We start from the raw sequence: 13993 nt of genomic DNA, 5'->3' as shown, positions 1-13993 counted from the left end.
GTTGAAGGCCAGTCCCGGTCTAGAGGTCTATTCTGTATATGTTGTAGGCCATCCCTGTTCTAGAGTTAATCTCTATTCTGGATCAGTTGTAGGCCAGTCCTGTTCTAGAGGTCATCTCTAGTCTGTATCTGTTGTAGGTCAGTCCTGTTCTAGAGGTCATCTCTAGTCTGTATCTGTTGTAGGCCAATCCTGTTCTAGAGAACTATTCTGTATCTGTTGAAGGCCAGTCCCGGTCTAGAGGTCTATTCTGTATATGTTGTAGGCCATCCCTGTTCTAGAGTTAATCTCTATTCTGGATCAGTTGTAGGCCAGCCCTGGTCTAGAGGTCATCTCTATTCTGTATCTGTTGTAAGCCAGCCCTGGTCTAGAGGTCATCTCTATTCTGTATCAGTTGTGGGCCAGCCCTGGTCTAGAGGTCATCTCTCGTCTGTTTATGTTGTAAGCCAGCCCCGGTAAGCCAGCCCCACTCCACTGGAGTGGATAACTGAAATCAATGGCGCCAACTAAACAGACTTTTTTAGATAGAAAGAAGGACTTTATCTAACAAAACAAACATTCATTGTGTTGCTGGGAGCCTTGGGATTGCAAACAGAGGAAGATCTTCAAATGTAAGTGATTTATTTTATTGTGATTTGTGATTTTTGTGAAGCCGGTGCTGGTTGAAAGAGTATTTTGATGTGGGGCGCTGTCTTCAGATAATTGCATGGTATGCTTTCGCCGTAAAGCTTTTTTAAAATCAAACAACACGGTTGGATTAACAAGAAGTTAAGCTTTTAATTGATGTTCATGAATGTTTAATATTTAGATTTTCTTATTTTGAAATGGGCGCTCTGCAATTTCACTGGATCTTGTCGCAGGTAGACCACTAGCGGTCCGCAATCCCTAAGAGATTATAACAAACTATAGTTTTGGCAAGTCGGTTAGGACATCTACTTAGCGCATGACACAGGTCATTTTTCCAACAATTGTTCACAGAAAGATTATTTCACTTATAATTCACTGTATCACAATTCCAGTGGGCCAGAAGTATACATACATTAAGTTGACTGTTTCTTTAAACAGCTTGGAAAATTCCAGAGAATTACGTCATGGCTTTAGAAGCTTCTGATTGGCTAATTGACATCATTTGAGTCATTTGGAGGTGTACCTGTTTATGTAATTCAAGGCCTACCTTTAAACTCAGTGCCTCTTTGCTTGACATCATGGGAAATGTAAATCAAAAGAAATCAGCCAAGACCTCAGAAAATAAATTGTAGACCTCCACAAGTCTGGTTCATCTTTCGGAGCAATTTCCAAACGCCTGAAGGTACCACGTTCATCTGTACAAACAATAGTACGCAAGTATAAACACCATGGGACCATGCAGCCGTCATACCCCTCAGGAAGGAGACGCGTTCTGTCTCCTAGAGATGAACGTACTTTGGTGCAAAAAGTGCAATCAATCCCAGAACAACAGCAAGGATCTTGTTAAGATGCTGGAAGAAACAAGTACAAAGTATCTATATCCACAGGAAAACAAGTCCTATTTCGACATAACCTGAAAGGCCGCTCAGCAAGGAGGAAGCCACTGCTCCAAAACAGACATAAAAAAGACAGACTACAGTTTGCAACTGCACTTGGGGACAAAGATCGTACTTTTGGAGAAATGTCCTCTCGCCTGATGAAACAAAAATAGAACTGTTTGGGCATAATAACCATCGTTATGTTTGGAGGATAAAGGGGAAGGCATCCCAACCATGAAGCACGGGGGTGGCAGCATCATGTTGTGGGGGTGCTTTTCTGCATGAGGGACTGGTGCACTTCACAAAATAGATGGCATCATGAAGTACGACAATTATGTGGATACATTGAAGCAACATCTCAAGACATCAGTCAGGAAGTTAAAGCTTGTCGCAAATGGGTCTTCCAAATGGACAATGACCACAAGCATACTTCGAAAGTTGTGGCAAAATGGCTTAAGGACAACAAAGTCAAGGTATTGGAGTGGCCATCACAAAGCCCTGACCCCAATCCTATAGAAAAGTTGTGGGCAGAACTGAAAAAGTGTGTGCAAGCAAGGAGGCCTACAAAGCTGACTCAGTTACACCAGCTCTGTCAGGAGGAATAGGCCAAAATTCACCCAACTTATTGTGGGAGGCTTGTGGAAGGCTACCCAAAACGTTTGACTCAAGTTAAACAATTTAATGGCAATGCTACCAAATACTAATTGAGTGTATGTAAACTTCTGACCAACTGGGAATGTGATGAAAGAAATAAAAGCTGAAACAAATCATTCTCTCTGCTATTATTCTGACATTTCACATTCTTAAAATCAAGTGGTGATCATAATTGACCAAAGACAGGGAATTTTTATTTGGATTAAATGTCAGGAATTATGAAAAACTGAGTTTAAATGTATTTGGCTAAGGTGTATGCAAACTTCCGACTTCAACTGTATGTATGATATTTCAGTTTGGGGTCTGAATACTTTCCGAATGCACTGTCTTCCTTCTCTGGTCAGCTCTTTGAGGCCATCCTGTATAGGTGGATGATGTCATTGCAGAGCTTTGTCTGCGGCCATGTGCCCACACCCAGATTGGTAATGACTATGTGAGAGGGGTGTCTGCGGGAGAGAGGAGGAGGGTCAGCATCGCTGTGCAGCTGCTCTGGACCCCTGGTGGGAGCTGGAGTGAGGGATTGCAAGAAATGTATATAGCAATAGGACTTATTTTATATGAGTTGATATAATCCACATGGGGGATATTTTTTCCCCTCAGCACTGTAATTCATATTGGTTCCTTTATGTTATGTTACTGTACTACTTCAGTTTATCATTGTACCCAGAGCCCTGTATTGAACACAGTAAATCTTATCTCATTCTCTGTGTGCAGGTATCCTGATCCTATATGAGCCCACGTTGTGGCTGGAGAGCTTCACGGCCCATAACCTGGTGATCACTCTGTCCCGGCTGGCCCGAGGGAACTGACTGGTACAGCTGTCTGTCCACCAGCCATGCTCAGACATCTTCCAGCTCTTTGACCTGGTGGTGCTCCTCTCCTCTGGCTCAGCTGTCTACTGTGGGCTGTTAAAGACATGGTACCAAACTTCACAGCCCTGGGTTACCCCTGCCCCCTGCTACTGCAACCCCTCTGACTTCTATGGTAGGTTGGGGGAAGGGATATACTGTATGTTAGTGGCAGAAAGGGGAAACTGTGAAGTCAGAGTGTATTCATGTGTGTGTGTCCCAGTGTGTGTCTCTGATCATGTGGGTTTGTCACAGTGTGTGTCTCTGATCATGTGGGTGTGTTAGTGTATGTGTCACAGTGTGTGTCTCTGATCATGTTGGTTTGTCACAGTGTGTGTCTCTGATCATGTGGGTGTGTTAGTGTATGTGTCACAGTGTGTGTCTCTGATCATGTGGGTTTGTCACAGTGTGTGTCTCTGATCATGTGGGTTTGTCACAGTGTGTGTCTCTGATCATGTGGGTTTGTCACAGTGTGTGTCTCTGATCATGTGGGTTTGTCACAGTGTGTGTCCCTGATCATGTAGGTTTGTCACAGTGTGTGTCTCTGATCATGTGGGTTTGTCACAGTGTGTGTCTCTGATCATGTGGGTTTGTCACAGTGTGTGTCCCTGATCATGTGGGTTTGTCACAGTGTGTGTCTCTGATCATGTGGGTTTGTCACAGTGTGTGTCTCTGATCATGTGGGTTTGTCACAGTGTGTGTCTCTGATCATGTGGGTTTGTCACAGTGTGTGTCTCTGATCATGTGGGTGTGTTAGTGTATGTGTCACAGTGTGTGTCTCTGATCATGTGTGTATCTATCCCCTCAGTAGATCTGAGCCCTGAGAGAGAGGCTGAGTGTCTGAAGAGGACTAGCGTGCTGTCAGCCCAGTTTGTGGAGCAGGTAAGAGGGACAGGTGAAGAGCCAAGCACAACCCTGGAGGCTGTCACGAGATGAGTGCCTAAAAAAAGTTATATTTCTAAAACCTTCTCAGAGATGGTATTTTTTTCTTCAATGTACTCATTTCAATGCATTGTATTAAACCACTTATTCTGCCTTTACATCATTGTAACGACCAAGTAATTATGTTTGTCTGTCCGCCACACATCAGTCCACGCCTCAGGAGAAAGTGATCACTATATCCAAACACAGGGACCGCCTGACAGGCCGACTACACCAGTTCACCATCAGGTAAGATGATGATGACACTCTGTCTCAGTTCCCTGAGAAACCTCCAATTCACACCACTCCCCCTCGCACCACTCCCCCTTTGCACCACTCCCCCTCACACCACTCCCCCCCGTACCACTCCCCCTTTGCACCACTCCCCCCCGCACCACTCCCCCTTTGCACCACTCCCCCTCACACCACTCCCCATCGCACCACTCCCCCTTTGCACCAATCCCCCTCACACCACTCCCCCTCGCACCACTCCCCCTTTGCACCACTCACCCTCACACCACTTCCACCTCGCACCACTCCCCCCTCGCATCACTCCCTCCCCCCTCACACCACTCCAACCCTCACACCACTCCCCCTCACACCACTCCCACCTCGCACCACACCCCCCTAACACCACTCCCCCCTCACACTACTTCTCCCCAAGCCGGTGGTTGTCAAAATGTTAATTTCCACATGAACCATTAGGGGTCAGTATAGCTCAATGCTTGCCTTACCTCAGTGAGGATTTCATACTCTTGTTTAAAAACCCTTCACAGTGACAAAAGCAATGTTATGTAAACTGTGGTCCAGTGAAAACAGGTGTTAGTGAGAATATCAGTTAGTGTGATACAGAAACGTAAAGTAAGCATTTCCCTGTTAGCCTACACCTGTTGTTTTACAAAGCATGTGACAAATAACATTTGATTTGATTTAAATGTGTGTTTATGTCACGCCCTGACCATAGAGAGCCTTTTTATTCTCTATGTTGGTTAGGTCGACGTGTGACTAGGGTGGGTAATCTAGGTTGTTTTTTTCTATGTTGGCCTGGTATGGTTCCCAATCAGAGGCAGCTGTTTATCGGTGTCTCTGATTTGGGAGCATATTTCGGCAGCCATTTCCCCACTGTGTTTTGTGGGATCTTGTTTATGTGTAGTAGCTTCACGTATCGTTTGCTTTGTATTTATTGTTTTGTGCGTTTCACGAATAAAAAGATGTGGAACCCATATCACGCTGCGCCTTGGTCTGAATGTTATTTTGACGATTGTGACAGTTTACGCCTCACCCAGGTCCTGGGGGAGCTTCCGGAGCGCTGTCTGTTCACATTGGTCTACGGCCTGCCCATCTGTTGGCTGGCTGGCCTGAACCAGGCCCCAGACGGCTTCCTGCACAACTTCCTGCTGGATTGGCTCATGGTGTACTGCAGCATGGCTCTTTGTGGCTGCAGCCCTGCCCTGCAGACTTCAGCCTTCATGGGCAATGCTCTGTCCACTGTGTTCAACCTCACTGGAGGCTTTGTCATCTGCCTGGAGAACATGTGGTGAGGTGAGAGAGGAGGACAAGTGTCTGCTGTAGTCTTCATACATTGGGCACGTTCTAGGTCTTTTTTTGCAATAAGATTCTGTGGTGCAACATGCAATACTAGCAATCCCAATCCCTCAGAAACATGACAGTTTCCATGAGAATGACAATATGTGACCCTTCCTCGCGTGTAATGTGGTTCTTCAATATCTGTGACCTCTGACACGTGTCACTTTCCTCAGTGGTCATCCTGGTTCTCCCATGCCTCAGTCATGCAATGGGGCATCGAGGGAATGCTGTAAGTCCAGTTCAGGGGCCTCAAGTACCCAGTTTTCATCGGCAACTTCACCCTCAACGTCGACGGCATACATGTGAGTCATTAGAACCATAGCTCTCCAGTGTGAGACGACTACACTTCCGCCATGACAGTAAATACACATATCATAGAAGAGCTGAAAAGAGACAGAAGACAAGAGAAGGAAGATATAGAGACATATGGATGGACACAAAGAGCTGACCAGAGAAGGAAGACATTCAATGCATTCGGAAAGTATTCAGACCCCAAACTGAAATATCACATTTACAGTTGAAGTCGGAGGTTTACATAAACCTTAGCCAAATACATTTAAACTCAGTTTTTCACAATTCCTGACATTTAATCCTAGTACAAATTCCCTGTCTTTGGTCAGTTAGGATCACCACTTTATTTTAAGAATGTGAAATGTCAGAATAATAGCAGAGAGAATTATTTATTTCAGCTTTTGTTTCTCTCATCACATTCCCAGTTGGTCAGAAGTTTACATAAACTCAATTAGTATTTGGTAGCATTGCCTTTAAAGTGTTTAGCTTGGGTAAAACATTTCGGGTAGCCTTCCACAAGCTTCCCACAAAAAGTTGGGGAAATTTTGGCCCATTCCTCCTGACAGAGCTGGTGTAAATGAATCAGGTTTTCTAGGCCTCCTTGCTCGCACACAGTTTTTCAGTTCTGCCCACACATTTTCTACAGGATTGAGGTCAGGGCTTTGTGATGGCCACTCCAATACCTTGACTTTGTTGTCCTTAAGCAATTTTGGTTATTGTCATTTTTGTTTCATCAGACCAGAGGACATTTCTCCAAAAAGTACCATCTTTGTCCCCATGTGCAGTTGCAAACCGTAGTCTGGCTTTTCTATGGAGGTTTTAGAACAGTTTCCTCCTTGCTGAGTGGCCTTTCAGGCTATGTCGATATAGGAATCGTTTTACTGTGGATATAGATACTTTTGTACCTGTTTCTTCCAGCATCTTCACAAGGTCCTTTGTTGTTGTTCTGGGATTGATTTACACTTTTCGCATCAAAATACGTTCATCTCTAGGAAACAGAACGTGTCTCTTTCTTGAGTGGAATGACGGCTGCGTTGTGTTTATACTTGCGATGGTGTTTATACGTGCATACTATTGTTGGTACAGATGAACGTGGTACCTTCAAGCGTTTGGAAATTGCTCCCAAGGATGATCCAGACTTGTGGAGATCTACAATTTATTTTTTGAGGTCTTGGCTGATTTCTTTTGATTTTCCCATGATGTCACGCAAAGAGGCACTGAGTTTGAAGGTAGGCATTGAAATACATCCACAGGTACACCTCCAATTGACTCAAATTATGTCAATTAGCCTATCAGAAGCTTCTAAAGTCATGACATAATTTTCTGGAATTTTCCAAGCTGTTTAAAGGCACATTCAACTTAGTGTATATATAATTCTGACCCACTGGAATTGTGATACAGTGAATTATAAGTGAAATAATCTATCTGTAAACAATTGTTGGAAAAATTACCTGTGTTATGCGTAAAGTAGATGTCCGAACCGACATGCCAAAACTATAGTTTGTTAACAAGAAATGTGTGGAGTGGTTGAAAAACGAGTTTTAATGACTCCAATCTAAGTGTATGTAAACTTACGACTTCAACTGTATATCGTCTAGCAGACACTTTTATCCAAAGCAACTTAGTCATGCGTTCATTCACGTTTTACAAATGAGTGGTCCTAGGATTTGAACACACCATCCTGGTGTTATAACAACACGCTCTACCACCCGAGGACCAACCATGAAGTATAATGATATCTTTGACCTTTGTGTCTGTCCAGGTGGTGGAAGCTACCTGTTGTGGTGTGTTTCATGCTGCTCTAACTTATCAAGCGGAAGTCCAGCTAGGACTGGTGAAACCGTGGTTACGGAAACAGTCTGTTGTGCATTCTTAAGACTGTAAACGAACCAATGCTCTTGTTGGAGTACCACCCTCTGCTGCTGGATGGCAGCAAAGTACTATATTGTGTGAATTAGTTTAAATGACAGACTTATTTTTGTCTTGGCAAAAGATTAAATCGCCTGTCTAGCAGATATCCATCAACAACTTTTGCTTGTTCCATTTTCAATCTCTTTCTCTCCTTATTTTTGTTTCTACAGCTCCTCATCTTTTTCTTAATGTATAAATGTAAGGTTATTAAAGCATAACAATGTGTGTGCCAGTAAAGGGTATCGTGAAAAGCTTCTGAAAGGTTTAGTAAGTCACACTTAGAAAACTGGTTGGTGTTGAAGATAGAAAGATGATGTAAGTTTTGTGCTGGTGCAAAATCGCGATAATTCTTGGGACAAAATTAGTAAAGGATTAAATCAACTGAAGTAATAAAACAACCAGGTATTCGACAAGATGTTTCTACAGCTTCTAAAAAACAACTAAAACAAAAGGACAGATAGTCTTATTCCTCTACTGCGGTGCTCGGCTGAGATACCTTACACTTCTCTTTCAGCTTGTCTGCATAAAACTTAAACGTCTCCTGGAAAGAGAGTGAGTCAAAAAGAAAGATGTTACATGATAGCAATATAATATAGTAATATAACATATCCTTAACAAAAATATTATGCAACATGCAACAATTTCCCAGAGTTACAGTTTATATAAGGAAATCAGTCAATTGAAATAAATTGATTAGGTCCTAATCGATGGATTTCACGACTGGGCCTTGGAGGGCATCAGCCCACCCACTTGGCGGCCAGGCCCACCCACTCAGAATTTGTTTTTCCCCACTAAAGGGCTTTATTACAGACAGAAATACTCCTCAGCACCCTCAGCACATGTTGCGTTTATAATTTGGATCAGTGCAGTAATATAATATGGTAATTTAGCAGACAGTTCATTGACATATATTCAGTATATGCAATAATAGTGTAAGGGGTGCGTAACTGGTGGTAGGGAAGTCAGACGCAGGGGAGCAGAACTGGGTAATAACCGGAGCAGTTTAATTATCAAAGCAACAACATCCAGAAATACAATATATGGGTTCAAAAGCCGTTGCGCACCAGTCAAAAATGTGCACAAGCACTACAACAAACAATTTCACACACAGACATGGGGGAAACAGAGGGTTAAATACACAACAAGTATTGAGGGAAATGTAAACCAGGTGTGTAGGAAAACAAGACAAAATGAAAGGTGGATCGGCGAAGGCTAGAAGACCGGTGATGTCGACCGCCGAACGCCGCCCGAACAAGGAGAGGAACCAACTTCAGAGGAAGTCGTGACAATACCCCCCCTTGACGTGCGTCTCCAGCAGCGCGCCGACACCGGCCTCGGGGACGACCCGGGGGGCGAGGTGCAGGGCAATCAGGTCGGAGACGGTGGAACTCCCGCAGCATTGAAGGGTCCAACAAGTCCTCCAAAGGAGGACTGCTACTCCTACTGCTCTCTCTTCGTCTGCCCACGTGTTCTCGCACACCCCGAGACCTTCTGGTCAGCGGGGTGGTGGCACCGGGATCCTCATCTCTCCCAAGTGGTCATTCTCTCTTTCTCCCCTTACCCATCTGTCTATCGCCTCCTTTGAATTCCATGCTGTCACAGTTACCAGCCCTTTCAAGCTTAACATCCTTATCATTTATCGCCCTCCAGGTTCCCTTGGAGAGTTCATCAATGAGCTTGATGCCTTGATAAGCTCCTTTCCTGAGGACGGCTCACCTCTCACAGTTCTGGGTGACTTTAACCTCCCCATGTCTACCTTTGACTCATTCCTCTCTGCCTCCTTCTTTCCACTCCTCTCCTCTTTTGACCTCACCCTCTCACCTTCCCCCCCTACTCACAAGGCAGGCAATACGCTTGACCTCATCTTTACTAGATGCTGTTCTTCCACTAACCTCATTGCAACTCCCCTCCAAGTCTCCGACCACTACCTTGTATCCTTTTCCCTCTCGCTCTCATCCAACACTTCCCACACTGCCCCTACTCGGATGGTATCGCGCCGTCCCAACCTCCGCTCTCTCTCCCCCGCTACTCTCTCCTCTTCCATCCTATCATCTCTTCCCTCTGCCCAAACCTTCTCCAACCTATCTCCTGATTCTGCCTCCTCAACCCTCCTCTCCTCCCTTTCTGCATCCTTTGACTCTCTATGTCCCCTATCCTCCAGGCCGGCTCGGTCCTCCCCTCCCGCTCCGTGGCTCGACGACTCATTGCGAGCTCACAGAACAGGGCTCCGGGCAGCCGAGCGGAAATGGAGGAAAACTCGCCTCCCTGCGGACCTGGCATCCTTTCACTCCCTCCTCTCTACATTTTCCTCTTCTGTCTCTGCTGCTAAAGCCACTTTCTACCACTCTAAATTCCAAGCATCTGCCTCTAACCCTAGGAAGCTCTTTGCCACCTTCTCCTCCCTCCTGAATCCTCCTCCCCCTCCCCCCCCCTCCTCCCTCTCTGCAGACGACTTCGTCAACCATTTTGAAAAGAAGGTCGACGACATCCGATCCTCGTTTGCTAAGTCAAACGACACCGCTGGTTCTGCTCACACTGCCCAACCCTGTGCTTTGACCTCTTTCTCCCCTCTCTCTCCAGATGAAATCTCGCGTCTTGTGATGGCCGGCCGCCCAACAACCTGCCCGCTTGACCCTATCCCCTCCTCTCTTCTCCAGACCATTTCCGGAGACCTTCTACCTTACCTCACCTCGCTCATCAACTCATCCTTGACCGCTGGCTACGTCCCTTCCGTCTTCAAGAGAGCGAGAGTTGCACCCCTTCTGAAAAAACCTACACTCGATCCCTCCGATGTCAACAACTACAGACCAGTATCCCTTCTTTCTTTTCTCTCCAAAACTCTTGAACGTGCCGTCCTTGGCCAGCTCTCCTGCTATCTCTCTCAGAATGACCTTCTTGATCCAAATCAGTCAGGTTTCAAGACTAGTCACTCAACTGAGACTGCTCTTCTCTGTATCACGGAGGCGCTCCGCACTGCTAAAGCTAACTCTCTCTCCTCTGCTCTCATCCTTCTAGACCTATCGGCTGCCTTCGATACTGTGAACCATCAGATCCTCCTCTCCACCCTCTCCGAGTTGGGCATCTCCGGCGCGGCCCACGCTTGGATTGCGTCCTACCTGACAGGTCGCTCCTACCAGGTGGCGTGGCGAGAATCTGTCTCCTCACCACGCGCTCTCACCACTGGTGTCCCCCAGGGCTCTGTTCTAGGCCCTCTCCTATTCTCGCTATACACCAAGTCACTTGGCTCTGTCATAACCTCACATGGTCTCTCCTATCATTGCTATGCAGACGACACACAATTAATCTTCTCCTTTCCCCCTTCTGATGACCAGGTGGCGAATCGCATCTCTGCATGTCTGGCAGACATATCAGTGTGGATGACGGATCACCACCTCAAGCTGAACCTCGGCAAGACGGAGCTGCTCTTCCTCCCGGGGAAGGACTGTCCGTTCCATGATCTCGCCATCACGGTTGACAACTCCATTGTGTCCTCCTCCCAGAGCGCTAAGAACCTTGGCGTGATCCTGGACAACACCCTGTCGTTCTCCACTAACATCAAGGCGGTGGCCCGTTCCTGTAGGTTCATGCTCTACAACATCCGCAGAGTACGACCCTGCCTCACACAGGAAGCGGCGCAGGTCCTAATCCAGGCACTTGTCATCTCCCGTCTGGATTACTGCAACTCGCTGTTGGCTGGGCTCCCTGCCTGTGCCATTAAACCCCTACAACTCATCCAGAACGCCGCAGCCCGTCTGGTGTTCAACCTTCCCAAGTTCTCTCACGTCACCCCGCTCCTCCGCTCTCTCCACTGGCCTCCAGTTGAAGCTCGCATCCGCTACAAGACCATGGTGCTTGCCTACGGAGCTGTGAGGGGAACGGCACCTCAGTACCTTCAGGCTCTGATCAGGCCCTACACCCAAACAAGGGCACTGCGTTCATCCACCTCTGGCCTGCTCGCCTCCCTACCACTGAGGAAGTACAGTTCCCGCTCAGCCCAGTCAAAACTGTTCGCTGCTCTGGCACCCCAATGGTGGAACAAACTCCCTCACGACGCCAGGACAGCGGAGTCAATCACCACCTTCCGGAGACACCTGAAACCCCACCTCTTCAAGGAATACCTAGGATAGGATAAAGCAATCCTTCTGCCCCCCCCCCCCTTAAAAGATCTAGATGCACTATTGTAAAGTGGCTGTTCCACTGGATGTCATTAGGTGAATGCACCAATTTGTAAGTCGCTCTGGATAAGAGCGTCTGCTAAATGACTTAAATGTAAATGTAAATGAACCCAGCATCTCTCCTCTGGACCATACCCCAGTGCATTTACGCAATCGCCCCGTGCATTGACTCAATTGCTGTGGCAATCAGAGGTAGCAGGTAGCTGTACCTCACAGTGATCTGATTGAGGCCTCGATAGTCAATACACGGGCGCAGTCCTCCCTCCTTCTTCTTCACAAAAAATAAACTCGAGGAGGCGGGTGAAGTGGAGGACCGAATGTACCCCTGACGCAGGGATTCGGAGACATATGTTTCCATAGCCGCCGTCTCCGCCTGTGACAGGGGATACATGTGACTCCTGGGAAGTGCGGCGTCTACCAGGAGATTTATCGTACACTCCCCCGTTGATGGGGTGGTAATTGAATCACCTTCCTTTTTACAGAAGGCGAGAGCCAAATCGGCATATTCGGGGGGAATGCGCACGGTGGAGACCTGGTCTGGACTTTCCACCGTAGTAGCACCCACGGAAACCCTTAAACACCTCCCTGAGCACTCTCGCGACCACCCGTGAGAGCCCTCCGCTGCCATGAAACAGTGGGGTCATGACAAGCTAACCAGGGTAGTCCTAGCACCACGGGAAACGCAGGAGAGTCAATGAGGAATAGACTGATTCTCTCCTTGTGACCCCCTTGTGTCACCATGCCCAGAGGAGCGGTGGCCTCTCTAATCAACCCTGACCCTAATGGTCGACTGTCTAAGGCGTGAACTGGGAAGGGCATAGCCACTGGAACGATGGGGATCCCTAAACTATGGGCAAATGATCTGTTTATAAAATTCCCAGCCGCGCCTGAATCAACGAGCGCCTTATGCTGGAAATGCGGGGAAAACTCAGGAAACGTAACAAACAAAAACATGTGTGCAACAGAGGGTTCTGGGTGAGAATGGTGCCTTCTCACGTGGGGTGATGCCAGAGTGCCCTGCCTGCTGCCTCAACCCCCAGAGGGTCCAACCCGGCACCGACCAGCAGTGTGACCTCTGCGGCCACAGATGGTGCACGAGACAGAACCTCCTCCGTTCGCCCTAAGCGACCGGCTCCATGGGCATCGGAGCGGTGGTGCTGGGGGATGGAAACAACAGACCCCGCTCTGGATGTCCGCGGGTAGCCAGCAGGTTATCCAGCCGAATGGACAGGTCCACCAGCTGGTCAAAGGTGAGGGTGGTGTCCCTGCAGGCAAACTCTCGATGGACGTCCTCGCGCAAACTGCAGTGATAGTGGTCGATCAGGGCCCTGTCGTTCCATCCCACGCAGGCGGCCAGGGTCCGAAAGTCCATCGCGAACTCCTGGACGCTCCTCATCCCCTGCCTCAGATGGAAAAGGTGTTCACCCGCCGCTCTACCCTCGGGCGGCTGGTCGAAGACTGCCCGGAAGCGGCGTGTGAAATCCTCGAAATGGTCCAGCGCCGCTTCTCCTTCTCCCCACACGGTGTTGGCCCACTCCAGGGCTTTCCCCGAGAGGCACGAGACGAGGGTGGACACCTTCTCATGGACCGAAGGAGCCGGGTGGACGGTTGCCTGGTAGAGATCCAGCTGCAACAGGAAACCTTGGCAGCGTGCAGCCGTCCCGTCATAGTCCCGTGGAAGGGCGAGACGAATCCCCCTGAACCGGGTGAAGGGGGGGCGAGTAGTGGAGACCCTGGTGGTGCTGGTGGAGGCGCTGGAGGAACTCCCTGTCTCTCCCAGCGGTCCATGTTTTGGACAACGTGGTCCATGGCGACGCCGAGATGGTGGAGCATCGCCGTGTGCTCCCGGACGCGCTCTTCGACCCCTATAACACGGGCACCTGCTCCTGCTGACTCCATATTGTGGGTGTGAAATTCTGTAAGGGGTGCGTAACTGGTGGCAGGGAAGTCAGACGCAGGAGAGCAGTACTGGGTAATAACCGGAGCAGTTTGATTATCAAAACCAACGGTATCCAGAAATACAAAAACACAAGCACTACAACAAACAATTTCACACACAGAAATGGGGGGAACAGAGCGTTAAATACACAACAAGTAATGAGGG

At 47.8% G+C, this 13993-nt stretch overlaps 1 pseudogene; it reads left to right on the top strand.

Annotated features, from left to right (window-relative positions):
* The first annotated feature begins 821 nt into the window (after positions 1-821).
* On the top strand, positions 822-13782 carry LOC129860930 (ATP-binding cassette sub-family G member 8-like; annotated as a pseudogene).
* The last annotated feature ends 211 nt before the right edge of the window (positions 13783-13993 follow it).

Source organism: Salvelinus fontinalis, chromosome 1 (genome assembly GCF_029448725.1).
Source record: "Salvelinus fontinalis isolate EN_2023a chromosome 1, ASM2944872v1, whole genome shotgun sequence".
In the NCBI taxonomy this organism is placed as follows: domain Eukaryota; kingdom Metazoa; phylum Chordata; class Actinopteri; order Salmoniformes; family Salmonidae; genus Salvelinus; species Salvelinus fontinalis.
Note: the sequence above shows the minus strand (reverse complement) of the source record. Positions and strands in the feature narration are given on the sequence as shown.